Raw genomic sequence first — 18244 nt, forward strand, 5'->3', positions numbered from 1 at the left:
AAGTGGATACACTTGGACAGTGTGGGAAAAAAAGATGGAAACCTTTGCTTATGTATAGACCCATAAAATTAAATATATAAAAAGGGAACATTTTCTACTACCTAGAAAGGGAGACATTTTTGGGGAGATGGCTGATGGCAAATATTTTTCTATTTTTGAAGCATTGTAGAGTTCTGCCAGGCGCCCTTACAAAAACAGAGCACACCACTGTACGCATTCAACAACCTCTTTTTGGGAGACACTTGATCTGCAGACTGCCATTTGGGTTGTGTTCAGATCCTGAAATGTTTCACTGGAAAATGCAACAAATGTTTGATGGTCTAGAGGGTACTAAGGTTTATATTTGATTTCTTGTGCTGAGGGGAAAAAAGTAGAAGAGCGTGACAAGGGGCTCCAAGGAGTTTTGGAAATAACCAAAGCTGCTGGGTTAAAGCTGAATGAAAAATATGTGCAATTGAAATAAAATATCTGAAAGATAAGTTAACACAGAAAGGTATATAGATAGATCACAGGAAGGGTGAAACCATCACCAGTGTATCTGCCTCAACAGATATGGAAGAGATACAAAAATTCCTTGGAATGGTGAATTATGTAGAGAAATTTGTGCCTAATCTAGCTGTCTGAACCAGCACCCAGTTAAAAGATGTCCAATGGACATATTGTAAATCTTAGTGAAGAATTTGGGCAACTGAAATGGTTAATTAAGAACGGGGAGTGGTGGAAGCATCCTGACGGGGGGGGAAGACATCAGTGCCCAAAATGTAGCCCTATCCCTTCACCGTCCCTTCCCCCAAGGCCGCACTCCCACACTGACTCTTCCCTCCCAAGACCCTCTCCCTGTCACTCATCCTTAAGGTAAAAGTAAAAGTGGTAAAAGTGGCCCTCCCTGTTCCAGCACCCCTGATTAAGAGACCATTGTCCTGAGGTACTATGACAGTAAGCACAAAACTAAGTTGTCCACAGATGCCACCAAGGAGGGTATTGATGAAGTCCTCTTACAGAAACATGATCAAATTGGAGACCTGTGGCTAGTGTTTCACAGGAACTAACAAAAACTCAATGTAAATACTTTCAAAAAAAGAGGCTTTGATCTTAGGTCAAGGATGTAAAAGCCTCTCATATCTTTATACATGTGAGACTTGTGTTAGCTGAAACTGATCATGAATTATTTATTGCCGTTGCCAAAAGAGGCATGGCAAGCACTGCCCCTGAGACTACAGAGATAATTTTTTCAGATATAAAATGTCTGATTTTCAAACTGAATACAAATCTGTTAGAGATTTGGGGTTTACAGACACAAACTCCAGAGCATTTGATAAAAGTGTAGTGAAGCAAAATCTAGAGCTAGCTTTTGGACATGTCAGTCTGATTTTTTTTTTAAAAAATCAATTTGCTTTCAGACAAAATGTGGATTGTGATTGCCAGAGCTACTGCTCGTGGTGAGAACCTGCAGAAAGTAGTCAAGGCTATTGGTACAGAGTGATTGTGACAACATACTCCCAGTTCCGATCATCAATGGATCTCTCAGTACTAAATAGGATTTGATTTAAAGGCACCGGGAGCGTGATTCCTTTTTAACATATTTTTTCCTGTAACATTAAGATCATCTAGGGATTGAAAAATCTAGGAGAACTGGCCTCAAATGAATAGTAACATTGAGAAATCTATTAGGGAGTGATGCATATGCCAAAAATATAGGCCTAAAGTGTAGGTCAAGCAAAAGAGTCCATGTTGTTGGCACACAAAAAATTACCCCTTCACCCCCAAGCAAACTAGGCATAAATTTGTTTGTTGGGTGGGAAAGACTGTATTTGGCATAGACTTCTCGCTTCCCTCAGGCCCTTCCTAGAAGATGATACAGCTAAACAGATGATTGTGCATAGTAAATCTGTCTTTTCTAGACAAGGTATACCTGGCATAGTTTCTTTTGACAATAGGTCACAGTTTCAGTCGTTTGCAGTGAAGAATAGGTTTAGACATGTAACCGCTAGTCTCTGTTATTCCCAATCCAATGGGTTAGTAAAAAATTGTGTCAGACTAATAAAAGCCTACTGAAAATCTGCAGAGTCAGACTCTGATCTGTATTTAGCACCGTTAAATTACAGAATGGCAATAGTGAAGCATGAGTTATCAGCTGCTGCTGCTGTGTTCCACCAAATACAAGAATGCAGCACTGCTAGAAACTCATGTCAGTCATTTGGGGGGATTTTCAGATATATCAAATTGGAACAAGATTCAGAATAAACTACATCTCTGGCAAGAATCTTAATTACTGAGTGATTGCTGAATACTACAAATGGGAATTGGGTTCCTAACTACCCTTTGTGCTTTTGACAATCTCCCACTTTAAAATCTTAACTCTGAATTATAACATTGGGGTTAAATGGCTATAATTTTCCAATAATTCTTATTTGGAAAGTAGCAATTTAGATTTCTCATCCTATGTTTGATATTTTAACTGACATACTGGTAAAGAGTTCAGATATCAGCACTGAAACCTGAACTGCTGTTTGACTTCCCAGTGACTGTTTCAACATAATTTTCTTTGCTAGTTACAGAACCATGTAGATACACATTTGGTGCTGGAAAATGCAAGAAAAGTGATTTAAGGGCTACTTTATATAGACAGTTAAGTTATAGTGGCTGATGATGCGCAAATGCTGGTTGGTGTCAAAATACTTCCATTTAGCTTTTGCTGTACTCTGTGGAGTATGTCTAAACTTACATTCTGTGCAAGCATGCTGAGAACCACTTGCACAATTCCCAAAGTTTATCCATGCTCAGGAAAAAAAGCAATGTTCCGAGGTAAAAAGTGCATACCCTTGCTCTGCGACTGCTGTTCCTTATTCTGTAGAAGCTCCATTGTCTCTGTAGCAGGTCAGAGGGTTCAAAAAAATTGCTTCAGACTCTGAGATGGAGTAATGTACACTGTAAACCAAGATGCCTGCAAGGGAAAACAAATAAAAACACATGCATTACAATAAGACCCATCATACATTCCCTTCAGCCCGCCCTTTAGACCTAGTGGTCATTGTCAGATGTGTGCATGGTAAAGTAAAATGTGCACACATGTCTACACTGTTTAAAAACCATAGTGTATGTGCACTTCCATGCGGGTCTGGAAAATAATCTAAATATCTTTCACAATCCATTGACAGAGAAGTCATTGTCAGGAAGAGGGTGAGAATGCATGAGAAAAATTACCCAGTTCTAGTTTTGGCTGCCTTATAATAACATGATAAAAACAGAAGAAAGTATTAAAAGAGGCCCACCTTGTTGGTATACTGACTGATAGTTCAATGTGGATTGTTCAGAAAAGGGCCCATAGTTTCTCTTTCCCCAAGCTAATGTGCTCATTTACTCTACATTAAGGACTGAGGGGGAGCAGGAAAGCTTGTGTTGTGTTGAGTGAGAGTCAATTTTCTTAAAAGAATAACATATATGGAGGGAGGGAGAGAGATATGATATAACATGAAACACTCTGACCATGATTATACCTGCTCTTAAGAGTGCACATGTACGTGCACTCTCTCTCTCTCTCTCTCCAGATTGTCTTAATGATTGATGTACCTGACTCAGATAATCACCAATAAGAAGATTATCATTTTTACTAATGCTACTCCATAGTTTTTCATAAATCAGGTAATTCACCCAGTAAAGAGATTTAAAATTTAAGGCGGGTTAGTTATATCCATAATGGATTATTTCTTCCACACATGGTTAAAACCACTTAAGCTCCACCTTCAAGCATAGGAAGTTTAATATTTATATTGTTAAAGTACTATTAGAAGGAAAAGTTTGAAGAAATGTAAGACACTTTTCGATTACTATTTAGAACACATGAAAACTACTTGTTTAATACCCAAGTTTCATACTTCAAATAAGTGTTTAACTCCTTTTTTATTTTACCTTTAAATTAAATTATTTTCTCTGTGCACTTTGGCATTAAGATCTTGCTCGGCAAAAAACGGGTATACATAGTTATTGTTGGATTGAACCTTTTTATGGATTGAGTTAAAACTCCATAGAAATTGGTGGGTGTGTGAATGTGCCTTTCACTTAAGATCGTTGTGAGACCATTAAGTGGCCATACCTAAAGTAAGGCCTAATAGAGCCTGCCCAGGAGTTTTGCACTGTGTGGGTGATGGGTCTTTTTTCTGAGTAATGTTTTAGGTAAAGTGTGTGAGGGAAAAAAGAACAGAAGATGAGGAGAGACAAGAACAGAGAGAAAAGCAGAGGCAAAAAACCAAGAAAGCCAGTGTGTCCTTGGAAAAAGTTTGAGAACATGCTTCTGGATTTGCTGGCTAAGGAGGCTTGTGGCTGTGACCCAAGAAACTGCTTCCTTTTGTTCCTGGTTCCTGCTACATTCAGAGAAGCAGGAATTGGCTATTCCTTGTAAATAAGCAAGACTGCACCAAAGAAAATACCGACCAGAATATTCCTGGAGTCCCACACATTCACTAGCTGCTCAATTTAAAAAACAGCAACAGTACAATAATTACCATAGTTCCATCAACTTAGAGGAAAACAAACTGTCCAACTTTTGTGTGTGCTATTTTTTTCCCCAAGGATAAACTCAACTTTCAGCCAACATTTGCAAAAGTGGCTACTGATTTTGGGTGCCTAACTCAAGACTCCTTAAAATGGGCCCAAGCTGTAGAGAGAGGACACTCCACTCTTTTAGAAAATCAAGTCCCTTTAAGACATCTCAAGTTGGACACTCAAAAAAGGAGGCATGCTATTGTATTTAGAACTTGGAAAACATGGAATATTTTCATGAATGTAGCTACAGTGAATCCCATATTGAGGACTTTGGCTATTGGGGTAGACACTCTGAGCTAAAATCTGTATTCAATGCACAGTTGGAGTAGGGCCACCAGAATGATGGGTCCATTCTGACCTGTGTTGCTAAGCACACAGTTGGCTGAGTTTTGTTCCAATGTGAGTTTGTCAGTGGACAGGGGGAGGTTGTCTACCAAAATAACAAGTGCTGTCTTGGTACTATGCCTTGGCCTGAAGCCCGAGGGAGCAGTATCCATGATGTGGCAGCTGACCAGCAGTGACACACTTTTTTTGTGGTTAACTTCATGATTAGCTTGCTTAGAAAAAAGGTTAAACAGTGGCTGGTAGTTTATGCCATTTGTAGCATTAAGTGGTCCATTTTTTAGCGTTGCTCAGATTTGAGTTCTTTCAAATGGGTATAAAATGTCCCTCAAGAAAGTAGGTCTGACAATCAGTGTTATTTGGGGTCCTAGACCACCTCTGCTCTTTTATAACCAAGAAATGGCAGGAGAAAATATCATAGACAATGGACATGATTGCTGTCAATTCTTCCATGAATTCTTGTGGGATTGAACCTTGCGCTGCTGGCTTAAAACCAATCTCTAACTATTAGAGATCATCGGAGGGTGAGATTATCTCACATCTGCCGACCCTGGAGTTTTTACACCTTCCTCTGAAGCATCTTGTTCTGGCTACTGTTAGAGATGGGATACTGGACTAAATGTACCTTGGGTTTGATCCAGTATGGCAATTCCTATGTTCCTATGATTGGATTGAATTCATGAAAGTAGGTCATTGTATTTCTGGGCTGGCTCTTGGCTCCTTTTGGTGTATAGGGTTTCTGAGCTGTAGGTGATCATCTTGGTGAATTATGATGATTTCTCACAGTGAAAATTAAATATCTGAAGGATATTAGAACCAGATGAAAATGATGTAACAAATTTCCTATCTCACACTGGATTCAGGAATGACTGTCTTTCATTGGCATGACTATTTTAAGTGTTCATGCATGCTATTGTGAGGTGATGTGTGTGTGTGTGTAAAACAGAATTTCCTGATACATTTCTGATATTATTGTTTTATCATGCGATTGCAATTGATGAGATCTGGTATGATGTACTAAAAAAAAAAGTAGGTTTCTGAGAAGCGCCACTCTAGCTGAGTGCAATTCACAGAAAGGTATACTCATATAGCAGGGCAGTTTTGTGCTGAAGAAATGACTCTCCTTCCCTGTGTGTGTATTTTTTTTTATATGCGCATTTTGGCACATATAATAAAGACTTGGAAAATCCCATGGTGACATTTCTGTATATTTTCTCTTATAGTTGAATACTGTAAATCAAAGATGCAATGTACTTTAACTGAGTTATTTAAAAAGCCCTTAGAATTTCAATCTAATTTTATTTTTAACCAGTTTTACTCTAGTGTAAAGCGTTGATTCAGTGGAGTGACTCCTCATTTACACACTTGTCAGAAAGCAGACTCAGGCCCACAAAGATTTGCAGCCTTTCCCTGCTCTTTTTTTAATACAGACTTTGCATTCATAAGGAAAAAATAAATTTAGGAGAGACATTAAACAGATGTCATTATCAAGGCTTGGAAAAAGCTGAGCTACTGCTTATAATCATTTGTATTAAAAGCTGTTCTTCAGAAACCCAAGCATTTGATAATTTATGATTGTTATGATGGTTGTCTTAGAATACTCATTTCCTAGCTCTTAATATGTGGTGGTGGTCTGAAAAATTAAAAAGGCTTTTTAAGCTTTTTTTTAAGCTTTTTTTAAGCTTTCGTAGCTCATGAAAGTTTATGCTCAAATAAATTTGTTATTTTCTAAGGTGCCACAAGTCCTCCTTTTCTTTTTGAAAAATCTCAATTCACATATGCTCAGTAAACACTTCCCAGATTGTTCCATCTGCATTGAAGATACTCCATCTCCTCACAGCACCTGTGCGCGAGTCAGACTGCATATGTACCATCCCTATAAAGCAACTGTGCACACTCCGTCCTTCCCCTGCAATTGCTGCTTCTGACTGCCGGGGCTGCTGAGGAATAAGATCTGAGAATACAAAGGCTCTCTTCAATGTTCTCAGTACTCCACCTTTTGCAGCCCAGGTAGTGCAGAGGGGGGAAAAGCCTGAGTGGGACGCAGAGGAGGCAGGACTGGCATGAGGAGCCAAAGATTGTGAGGGGATGAGGAGATAGGGCAGGGAGGACTGAGATTGGGATGCAAGTGAGGGCACAGCAGGGACATAGGGACTGGAAAGTGGAGGTGAGAGGGTAAAGTGGTGCAGGGGAGAAGGAAGGGAGACTGGGGCTAAGACCCAAGACGATGCATCAGGAGAAACTGGGACTGTGACAAGGAGATGGACAGGGACAGGAGAGCCTGCTCCTCTCACAACCTGAAATAGAATCTACCATTCTGGAGCTCCAACATTCAAGGTTGCCTAGGCTCATCCTTCCCTCTGACAACTTCCCCATGCTGCTCTCGCAGGTGGCCACTAATGAAACTGCCTGGTGTGACTCTGAGAAGAGCAGCTGTCAATACAGGGTTCTGGGAGTGATGGTGAAGGAGTCAGGGGCAGAGTAGTGTTCTTATCTATCCTTCTGATTGAGGGTAAGGCCCCAGGCAAAGGGACACATGCATCCGGGAGATGAATGCACGGCTACACACATGGTGTCAACAGGCGGGCTTTGGCTTCCTTAACCAAGGAGGATTGCTGACAAAGAGATTGAGTCCACCTGACCAAGAAGAGGAACAGCACCATTGAACATTAACCAACCTAGTGAGGAGGGCTTCAAACTAAGTAAAAAGGAGGGCATTTGACAAAAGCCCAGGTTTTTTAAAAAGTAACCTTAACACAGAATAAGATTTTTTGGGGGGGGAGGGGAGGGGCCACGGAAATAGAAAATTACAATAAGGTTTTAGGAGGAACAAGAGAAAAATGGGTATGTGTGAGAATCTGCTCACCATCTTAGATGCCAGGAGTATGGGGAATAAATAGGAAGTATTCAAACTATTAGTACATAAGGTAAATTATTTAATTGGCATAATTGAAGTGCGGTGTGATAAATCTCATGACTGGTATACAGGGTATTTCCTAATTTTGGAGTACCTGACTTTTCAACCTTAACATTTTTAATTTTATTTTTTTGCATGAAAAGGCCATTCTAATTTTTATAAGATTATAATGGCATTTAACCCATATGTGTCTGTTTTTTTCACATATATTAACAAAAAAAATTTATATCTACCTATTTCCATCCCTCTTAAGGATGTTGGCAAAATTAAATAGACTTGAGCTATCTGAAAAATTTCAAATCTTTGGAATATTTAACAATTTGTGTGATTTTTTTTTTTGCGTTGATTGGTCTGTATAGTGTAATTTTTTTTCAAAAATGTGAAATATTGATGAGAAATAGTTTTGAAACAAATTGAATATTTTAGCAAACATGTTTCTGCATTTTGCATTCAGTTGTGTTTTAAAGCTGTAAATTCTATATAATTGCTTATTTTGTTGTAATAATTCATTTTTAAGGTCTCATCAGAAATAACTCTCTCCTAGTAAAATGCATGGAACACTGTCTTTACATTTCTCTCTCTCTCTCTGAAAAGTGAACAGATAATCATTGTGACACTGTACCCCATATTCTTCAGTGATATATATATATATATATATATATTATATATATGATACGATTGGCATAATTATGATGCATTTTGTACAAGATGCATCATGTAAAGTGTCATTAGAAAAGTTTTGATTTGCTGAATACGATTATCCTATTTGTATGCATGTATCATTTTTTGTATTTTGAAGTTCTAAATATTGACTATATGTCTAGATTTCACATGTAGTCACACCTGGGTGACGCCCACTAGGCAAAATGCTTCTAATCTAGAATGCCAGCTGTGTCGGGGCTATTCAAGGTAATGGCCATTAGGAAAAACAATAGGCTTTACCAAAAGCTTATTCCCCAACTGGTAAGCATTCCTGAGAACGTTCCAGACAGCCTGTAAGTAATTGTTGCTATGACTTGGCAAGATATGCAAGACATGTGACCAGGCCACATGACTCTGTACTCCATTTTGTGATGTCTGTATTTTTCCACAAACTGGTCTGGGAACCAAGTTTGAAACAAAGGGTTCCCACCATATGCTAAAGCTATATAAGGCAGGGAGTGACATCTCTTGTTCTTCACTCCCCACACAGGAGGGCTCCTGGTAACACCAGAGGAACAAAGACTGAACTGGGGGGAGAGCTGGATCTAGGCTAAAGGGAATTCTAGTCTGTGTATGAAAACCTGGGGATCCCAAGCTGCAAAGCAAGTGCAGCTTGTGCCTTGAGAATCTGCAAGCCTGCTTGTATCATCAGTCAGGGTGAGAGATTGCGAATTCAGTTCCTATTCTTCTAGTATGTTAATTGTAGTTTGTATGTTTGTTTATTTGCTAGGTGATCTGCTTTGATCTGTTTGCTATTATGTAATAGTTTATTTTATATTTTTTAATCTAAACCAGTAAGTTTGGAGTGAAGTGCTTGGGAATCTTAGTTTAAGGAGCAGGAGCTGCTGCATTTCCTCTCCACATTGAGGGAGAGGCAAACTGGATAATAAATTCATATTGGTCGGGATTTTGACCAGTGTAGGAGGTACAGCTCTGGAGTCCGTGCCTGCTGAGCTGGGATTTATCTTGGCTGTAGCCTCTCAATTGTTGGTTCATGCAGTGGCTGGTCAGAGTGCCTGCATGTAACTGCTGCTGGATGTGTTCCTACCTGTGTGAATGCTGGTGGAAGTGGAGAACCAGGAGTGGGTCTGTAGCTTGTCACACCAGCGCAATGTGAGAGGGAGCCCAGGCTGGTGAGTCAGAGGGCTCAGTAGTACCCTAGTTCCTGGTGGCATTCTGGGGGGAAACCATCACAACCATGTCATCCAGACTGAGACACAGTGACTCCCAGAGCTGCTCCTGAGGTAGTGAAGTTATGCACAATCCCTTACTCGGGGATGCACAAAAAAAAGCATAATTTAACCATTAATTAATTAAATGGATTTAGTGATTTTTTCCATCCTCTTTCTGGTGTAGAGAGAGGCAGGCAAGGCACTACTGCCCCACTCTCTGCACTGGCTCACCGAAATCTCTGGCATTGTATTCAAAGTCTTCCATGGAACTTTCTGTAGGTACCTGAGAATCATCTTTTCCTATTCGACCAGGACTTCCCATGAGAACTATATTTCACTGAAAAAATTAATCCAATCACTCAAGCAATCTGAGAGAAACTGTCACAGGAAATAGATCTCAGCTATGGATATCAATCCTGCAAGATATAAGAATGACCATGGAACTAACTAGTTTCTGAATTAATTTCAAAACTTCAGTTCTTTGATTTAACTTTCTCTCAATAAGTTCTCTGTGCCTGCACACAAAAGAAACATGCAAAAAGTATAAACCAATCCAAGTTATTCTTTCTACAAACTGGGAAGAAAGTACAAGAGACATTGTTGTTTGTGTTTTTCAGTATTTGATAGGTGCTTACAGGCTGTGATGATGTCGATGGGCCAAATATGTGTCTCAATAGATTTTGTGATAAGACCCTAACCAGGCTCTATTAAGAGCTGGCACTAAAGTACTTGGAAAATTTTCTGACGGAACATTTTTTTGTTGGAAAATCGTGATTATCAAAATTGAAACGTTCTGTCAGAATATTTCCATTATGACAAAATTTAATTTAGAACAAAACAAAAGTGAAACTGTCAGAATTAAACATCAAAAGTCAAAATTGAATTAAATGTTTTTTAAATTCAAATATTTTCAAAATTAAATACATTTTTAATTAAATGATATTTTAAAATTGAATTAAATGTTTTGATTGACCCCAAATTAAATTTTTTAAAAGTTCAGTTCATGAAAAATTTCAAAATTCTTTTCATTCTGATTGTGAATAAAAACAAATTTCAAATCTGCAAAATTTATCTGTGCACTAGCTAGACAGGATGTGCCAAAAGGCCCCAACCACATGGACAGTCATAGTCTTAATATTAGTTTGTGAGGGGGGAAAAGGAAAATGCGCGCGCTCACATGTGGGCATGAAGAAGTAAATAATCCCTAATGTTTTAGGATAAACTTTCAGGTCAGAAAGCACTGTAGTAAGCAGAATAGATTATTCCCAAAGTCAATGTACCATATTGTTCATATCTAATAAAAATACAGTGCATAGAAAATCTGAGCCTTTGGATATGAAAATTAATGTTCCCATATTGTTCACTGTACTTTAGAGATTTGTTCAGGTTTATATATTTTGAATAAATGTTCTCAAACAACTAATGTAGAGATTGTACCATTTTTACTAATCAATTGGGAATATTCTCCCAAGTAAATGGATTTATTTTCTCTATATAATTTGTGTACTTTCTTGATAAATTCTGATAACTGTTGTCATGGTCCCGCTGTAGGCTACCCCTTCTGACACCCTTTTCCTGTCCTTCAAGTGCACCTCTTAAAAATGACAGGCCCCATACCTCCACTTCACTGTGGGATGGAATTAATTCGGAACACATGACTTAACCTTGGTGCCTTCCATTCTCTTGGGGGGGGAAAGTTGTAGCCTGCTTTCTGCAGACCATGCCTCTCTGCTAACCTGCAGCTGCTGACAACTTTCCCCTTCTCCTTCTACAGGGAGGATATTTTAATTGATCAGTTTCTTTTGATCTCACATTCTCAGCCTTGACAAAACAGCTGTGTAACCAGGGTTCCAACAGAGAAGTTCCCTCATCACAGCTATTAATATGGCTATTAACTGATGATGAGTTTTTTGGAATTCTCTTTATCTAGTCCATTGTGTTGCTTCTCCTATTTTGTTCCATTGGTTCCTCCTATTTAGTTCCCCTTTTGAGCTAATAACGCTTTAGCTAATAGCAGATCATAAACACAGAGACATGCACTATATTCATAACCAATAATAAAGATATTTCCTGGTTCACCATCACTTTTTTTTTTCTTCATTTTAACTGCTAAAACTCTTCTAGACATCATGCTAGTGACTATCCATTGACATGTTATTTGTTAAGGTACCAGAAGAAACAGAGCAAGGTGATAAGTACACCGTTCAATCAAGGCAAATCTCTTATTAAAACTTGTTTAGCATCTTACTTCACAAAAATCCCAAGGTAAAAACATACTACTTTTTGATATGTTAATGGGTTTCTTTCCATTTATTTTGAGTTGGACTCTTAATGAAATTAAGAGTGTAAGAATTTGGTCCTTGGTGTTTGAATTTAGGGAGATTTCTTTATGCAGGCAATACAGAGAAAATGGCTTCTCTCACACTTCCTGTGGGTCTGTATCCAATTGCAAAGCCAGGCTATTATCGCAATGAACTCAGGCATCTGCTAGAACAGCTAGCATTCTAAAATTTGGAAATATATGGATATATATTTATAAAATATATATTAAAAAGATTTGGCATAAGCCTTTTCCAAAAATGACCTCAGATGTCATTTTTCTGAATTTTTAAGAAAAAAGTGCCCATGGTTTTGGATCTGTTGCTGTTCTGACAGTGTTCTGGTTGTCAGTTACCTAAGGTAAACCAGTACTAATTTCAATACAAAAGTACTATATGTTAATTTTTCTTCAGTGTAACAATTTGATATATCTGGACATTAAAAGTGACATCAGACACTTGTGACTCTGACTCTGCTTCAAGCCCAGCTACTGTAGTTTCCAGCAGCAAATAAACTATTTGTAGACAACTGATGAGCACAAAATCATGTAACTGGATAAAATCCTGTCTATCTCACTTCCAATATATTTCCTGTTAAAATTCTGCAAGACTTCAATTGAAGCCAATCAGCTTCCATATAGACTGACTATTTTGATGGTAGTGGTGGGGAGAAGAAAGTTTTATGTCCAAATTTATATTACAATGAATTTAAAAGCAATTCAGAAGATTGACTTTTGGCAGGATTTTACTTATGGTAACAGGAGAATGGGACCTGTCTATTAAATAATGAAATTGAGAAAACTTTTGCCAAGTACAGGATGTACATCACTGAAATGTGAGTATTATGAACCTTATATAGAATAGGTTTTCTCAAATAAAAAAACCCCTATCAGAACTGCCAATTTTAATATAAAATACATTATTTGTTTAAAAATCAAAGTTTTAGTATAATTCATGAAAATGCACATTTTGTTCTGGTCTGGCCCTTCATTTCTCTTTGGCGAATTGGGATCTGATCATTATGTGTTCCCAGATATTTGCGAAGAATATATTCTTCTGAAATGACAAGTTCTAGTGCCACAACAACAATTCACAGTGATCTACCGTTAGTTAGCTGTGAACAGCAAAAGGCATTTTTAGAGGGTATCTTAAAACATCTGAACAGCAAAAGCAGCTAAATGAAAAACAGAATCATCTCAAAGGTTTGATCCTTCTGTCCTTACTGAGATAAAGTTATGGAAAATCGAATGTGTAAAAATGCCAGTCAAATCCTCTTGCCTTACTCATGAAAGTAATTTCTTTGACTACAAAGAGCTCACTTCTGTGAGTAAGGAGAGCAGGACTTGATCCTGTATTTATAATTTCTGTGGCAAAATATTTGGTTTTCCACCTATGGTGCCATTAAGTTACATATCAAAAATGCACTTACAGCAACTGGACAAACTCAGAACACATCATCACTAACTGGGGATATGTGAACAATGAATGAATTAGATTCCACAAGGAGGAAACATTGGGCCAAATTTACCTAGTTGTAACACTGAAATTAGGCCAGATCTGAATTTGGTATGTTTTCTTTCAAATAATATTCAATGGATTCAATATAACAAGCCTTCAATGTAGTTACAGCTTGTAACATTCCTTAATAAATCCCAGCTTCCCTTCCCTCCCACATTCTTATATCAGACACTGTACACAGACTTTCTGCTAAAATGAAATCAAACTGTTAGAGAATTTGTGCAGTGGAAGTAGTGTTTGAATTGTTCTTTGTAATTCATCTGTTCTTCATACCTAGTGAGTCAATGGCACTGATGCCTAAATTGACAAGTGGTTTTTTTTTTCCTTTGCTTTTTCTTCCCGTTTAGGGAGAGGGCCTTTATCTTCTTTGAGACCATGGCAATGTCTTATGTGTTGTCCTGTACCAAGTGCTCTCTTGGCACTTGATAAATAATTATGAATTGTGACAGTTTTGTCTTGCTGAATAAGTTTCATTTTCAATCCTATTTTAGTAATGACCAGAATTGGCATCTTTTGAGACACAGGGCTTCCATTATACACTCTGGGCATGTCGTGTGTGTGTGTGTATATAATTAATATATATAATGTTTTCAGCAATGCACCTCATGCTATTCTTCCTTAAATTTTATAAATACCTGGGACAGGTAGAAGTACTACTCTGTAGTGTAACAGCAACTTCTAATTGAGAAAACTACAGCACAACAGCCCCCTGGCCTTAGCTCATCTCTCTGCCATCTGCATACTACCAGTACAAGTTTCCCATTTTTCAAAAGCTGGCGGCTATGATAAAGTGCATATCCCAGGCCCACAGAATAATGGGGAACTCTCTTAATTGCCTGAATCTGCTTGGAGCTGCTGAGCAGAGCTTGTCTGACACAGCTTCTTCCTTGTGATTGGGGTGTTTTATTGGAAAAAAAAAATCTTGAAGAAAAATGCACAGAACAGTTGGAAAATTGATTTGAGAAATATTTTCCAGTAAGGGATATTTTATATGTAAGAAGCCTTGGAGGATGCCCAGGGCTTGATAAACTATATGCTACTCATGCTACAATGGGATTTGAAAGCATGTACATAAGGGCAGAATTTGACTCTGTGATTATACTAAGGGTTTTATTGATGGTGAATAAATAAAAATTGAAACAACAAAACTCTTTGATATGGTCCTATGAGAATCACAAATAATGGAAAGTTAAAGTTCTCTGTTCATACACAGAACAAAGTGGCTGTAGAGTGGGTGGAGATGCCAGTGGATAACTCCCCTTGCAGAGGGGAACTCTTCACTGGTAGAAAGCTGGCAGAGGATGCACTATTACCTCCTGGGCCAGCTGCCTTCACATCCCTGCTGTAAGGAGAAAGAGGGAGTTTGGTAAAGAGACCACTCAGTTTACAAGAAACACACTTTACTTAGAGTACTGCAGGCTGTGACTGGTGCTTTATTCAATTTTATACAAATGGATGTGTGTGGGGAGGACACATGGTAACTAAAACAGAAATTAAGGGAAGGGTGGAGCAGGGCTCTAACACAGAATACCCTGAGTAACTCAGACCCTTGGTGACCACTTTACTATGGGGAGTTGTGACAGAAAGCATACCTATATTCGCACCCTACACATTTTAATAATCATTGTACAAAATGTGCCTTGTGAGGTATCATTTGAAAACCAATAATTTGCTGAACAACTATACCATGAAGAAATTATGTAGCAACATTATATGTAAAGTTAGGAATTCATCCTTTAATATGTTAGCACATGTTCAAACCCACACAGCCTTTACCAGGCAAAACTTGTTAAAGAGATCTGTCTTAAAGAAATGTATGTTTACATATACGTAGTAAACAGGGCACTTGGGACAGCAAGAGGGGGAAGTGGCAGGAGATAAGACAAACCTGCTTTTCAGCATACAAATTGGAGAAGAAAGTGCGTAGTGCCACCAGACTCAATGTTGCCTTCTTTACGTCTTGAATAAACTTTGCTTTGAGGGGTAAGCCTCAGAATAATCCACTTCAAAGGGTGGACTATACAGGTGAGGATGAAAACACTCCAAGGTATCTCTTTCACCTGGAGAAGAAAAAAGAGCAAGCCTTTTGACTTTTAGAGGGATCCTTCAATACAAATTTGGTTAGCCATGTTGCTGGGAACATGTGGTAAAGATTTTACCTTGAACCAAGTTGTCATAAATATAAAGGGAAGGGTAAACACCTTTAAAATCCCTTCTGGCCAGAAAATAAAACCCTTTCAACTGTAAAGGGTTAAGAAGCTAGGATAACCTCACTGGCACCTGACCACAATGACCAATGAGGAGACAAGATACTTTCAAAGCTGGAGGGGGGCGGGAAACAAAGGTTCGCTCTGTCTGTGTGATGCTTTTGCCCGGAACAGAAAAGGAATGGAGTCTTAGAACTTAGTAAGTAATCTAGCTAGATTTGTGTTAGATTCTGTTTTGTTTAAATGGCTGAAAAAATAAGCTGTGCTGAATGGAATGTATATTCCTGTTTTTGTGTCTTTTTTTGTAACTTAAACATAGGGATTCTCTATGTTTTGAATCTGATTACACTGTAAGGTATTTACCATCCTGATTTTACAGAGGTGATTTTTTTACTTCAATTAAAATTCTTCTTCTATGAACCTGATTGCTTTTTCATTGTTCTTAAGATCCAAGGGTTTGGGTCTGTGTTCACCTATGCAAATTGGTGGGGATTTTTATCAAGCCTTCCTCAGGAAAGAGGGTGTAGGGTTTGGGGAGGATTTTGGGGGGGAAAGATGTTTCCAGGCGGGCTCTTTCCCCGTTATATATTTGTTAGACCCTTGGTGGTGGCAGCAATAAAGTCCAAGGGCAAAAGGTAAAATAGTTTGTACCTTGGGAAAGTTTTAACCTAAGCTGGTAAAAATAAGCTTAGGGGGTTTTCATGCAGGTCCCCACATCTGTACCCTAGAGTTCAGAGTGGGGAAGGAATCTTGACATGCTGGCAGAGCGGTGGGATTAACTTGAAATCATTTTGAGATTTTTGGAACAAGCAGCACAGATTTTAAAAAGGAAATTTGTTTTTTTTTCTTTTCTTTGGGCTACTGGAAAGCAGGTTTTCAGCTGAAAGCAGTTAGAGTTTTTTTGTCTCTGCTTGGGGGCCAGAGCAGAGACAAAAGGGAATTGTCTTCTGTGAGTTGGAGTTCTCTTTATCTAATGGCAGGGTATTTAACTTCCTGCAGGGAAATTCACAATTTTTTTTTTTTTAAACCTAAGAGCAACTAAAGGGATTTTCTGTCCATTTGTCTGGAGATAAAGGTGTTGGGGCTTTTTTAGGATTTTTTTGTAGACTGACAATCACTATCAGAACATAGGTGTCCAGTTACAGCGCATCAAAATTTTACAAGCCAAGTTTTTGTTTGTTTTATTTCTAACTCTCGGGTGTAAAGTTAGTTAAAAACAGAGGCAAACATGATAGAGCCCAAAGCAAACAACAGCCAAAGAGGCTGCCCACAGGAGAGCTATGGAGGCAAGGGAAAAAAAATGGAGGAAAAGGAAAAAGAGAGGAAGCATACACTGGAGATGGAGAAGGCAAAGGCTCAGCAGAATAGCAATCCTTCTCCAGGTACCGCTTCACATCCCAGAAAGTTCCCCACCTACAAGGCAGGCAATGATACTGAGGCCTTCTTAGAAAACTTGGAAAGGGCCTGCCTTGGGTACAGCATCGCTACAGACCAATACATGGTAGAGCTGAGGCCACAACTCAGTGGACCCTTAGCTGAGGTGGCAGCTGAAATGCCTAAGGAACGCATGAATCAATATGAACTGTTTAAAACCAAGGCGAGAGTCAGAATGGGGCTAACCCCCGAGCATTCCTGTCTGCAGTTCAGAGCCCTAAGGTGGAAACCAGACATGTCATTTATCCGACATGCCTACCACATTGTGAAACATTGGGATGCCTGGATAACAGGAGCAAGTGTTAAATCTCCAGAAGATTTGCCCTTCCTAATGCAAATGGAACAATTCTTAGAGGGTGTTCCTGAGGAAATAGAAAGATACATCCTAGATGGGAAGCCCAAAACTGTAATCGAGGCGGGGGAGATTGGAGCCAAATGGGTGGAGGTGGCAGAGAGGAAAAAAACTGGTCGCAGTTGGAGCAGATACCAGAAGGGACAACCTCAGACCACACCCTACTACTGGGGGGCCACTCAAGGCCCCACCTACCCTGCAAGGAACCCTCCAGCCACCTTACCGTCCCGCCACACCATTCTCCAGCAACCCACCTCGCCCCAGTGACCCGTCAGCTAGACGATGTTTTAAAGGTAACGAGCCAGGGCATGTGAAGGCAAATTGCCCCAAGAACCCCAACAGATTACAGCTCATTGCACCGGAATCACACCAGTGGTCCTCAGGCCCAGATACCTCCCAGATACCCTTGGAGCGGAGGGAAACTGTGAGAGTGGGCAGGAAGAAGGTCACCACGTGGAGGGACACCAGAGCAAAAGTGTCGGCTATCCATGCTTCCTTAGTGGACCCCAATTTAATCAACCCAGAGATCCAAGTGACAATTCAACTCTTCAAGTTCAACTCTTTCAATTTGCCTACAGCCAAGTTGCCAGTCCAGTACAAGGGCTGGTCAGGATTGTGGACTTTTGCAGTCTATGATGATTATCCCATCCCCATGCTGTTGGGCGAAGACTTGGCCAATCATGTGTAGCTAGCCAAGAGGGTGGGAATGGTCACCCGCAGCCAGACTGAACAAGCCATCA

General features: G+C 39.2%; 1 long non-coding RNA gene across 1 annotated transcript in view; it reads right to left on the reverse strand.

Annotated features, from left to right (window-relative positions):
• Positions 1-2027: 2027 nt before the first annotated feature.
• Positions 2028-18244, reverse strand: part of LOC119850005 — a 29502-nt gene continuing 13285 nt past the window's right edge. The window contains exon 3 of the long non-coding RNA XR_005290665.2: positions 2028-2944. This is a non-coding gene — a long non-coding RNA (uncharacterized LOC119850005). The remainder of the gene's footprint in view (positions 2945-18244) is intronic.

This window comes from Dermochelys coriacea, chromosome 1 (assembly GCF_009764565.3).
Source record: "Dermochelys coriacea isolate rDerCor1 chromosome 1, rDerCor1.pri.v4, whole genome shotgun sequence".
NCBI lineage: Eukaryota > Metazoa > Chordata > Testudines > Dermochelyidae > Dermochelys > Dermochelys coriacea.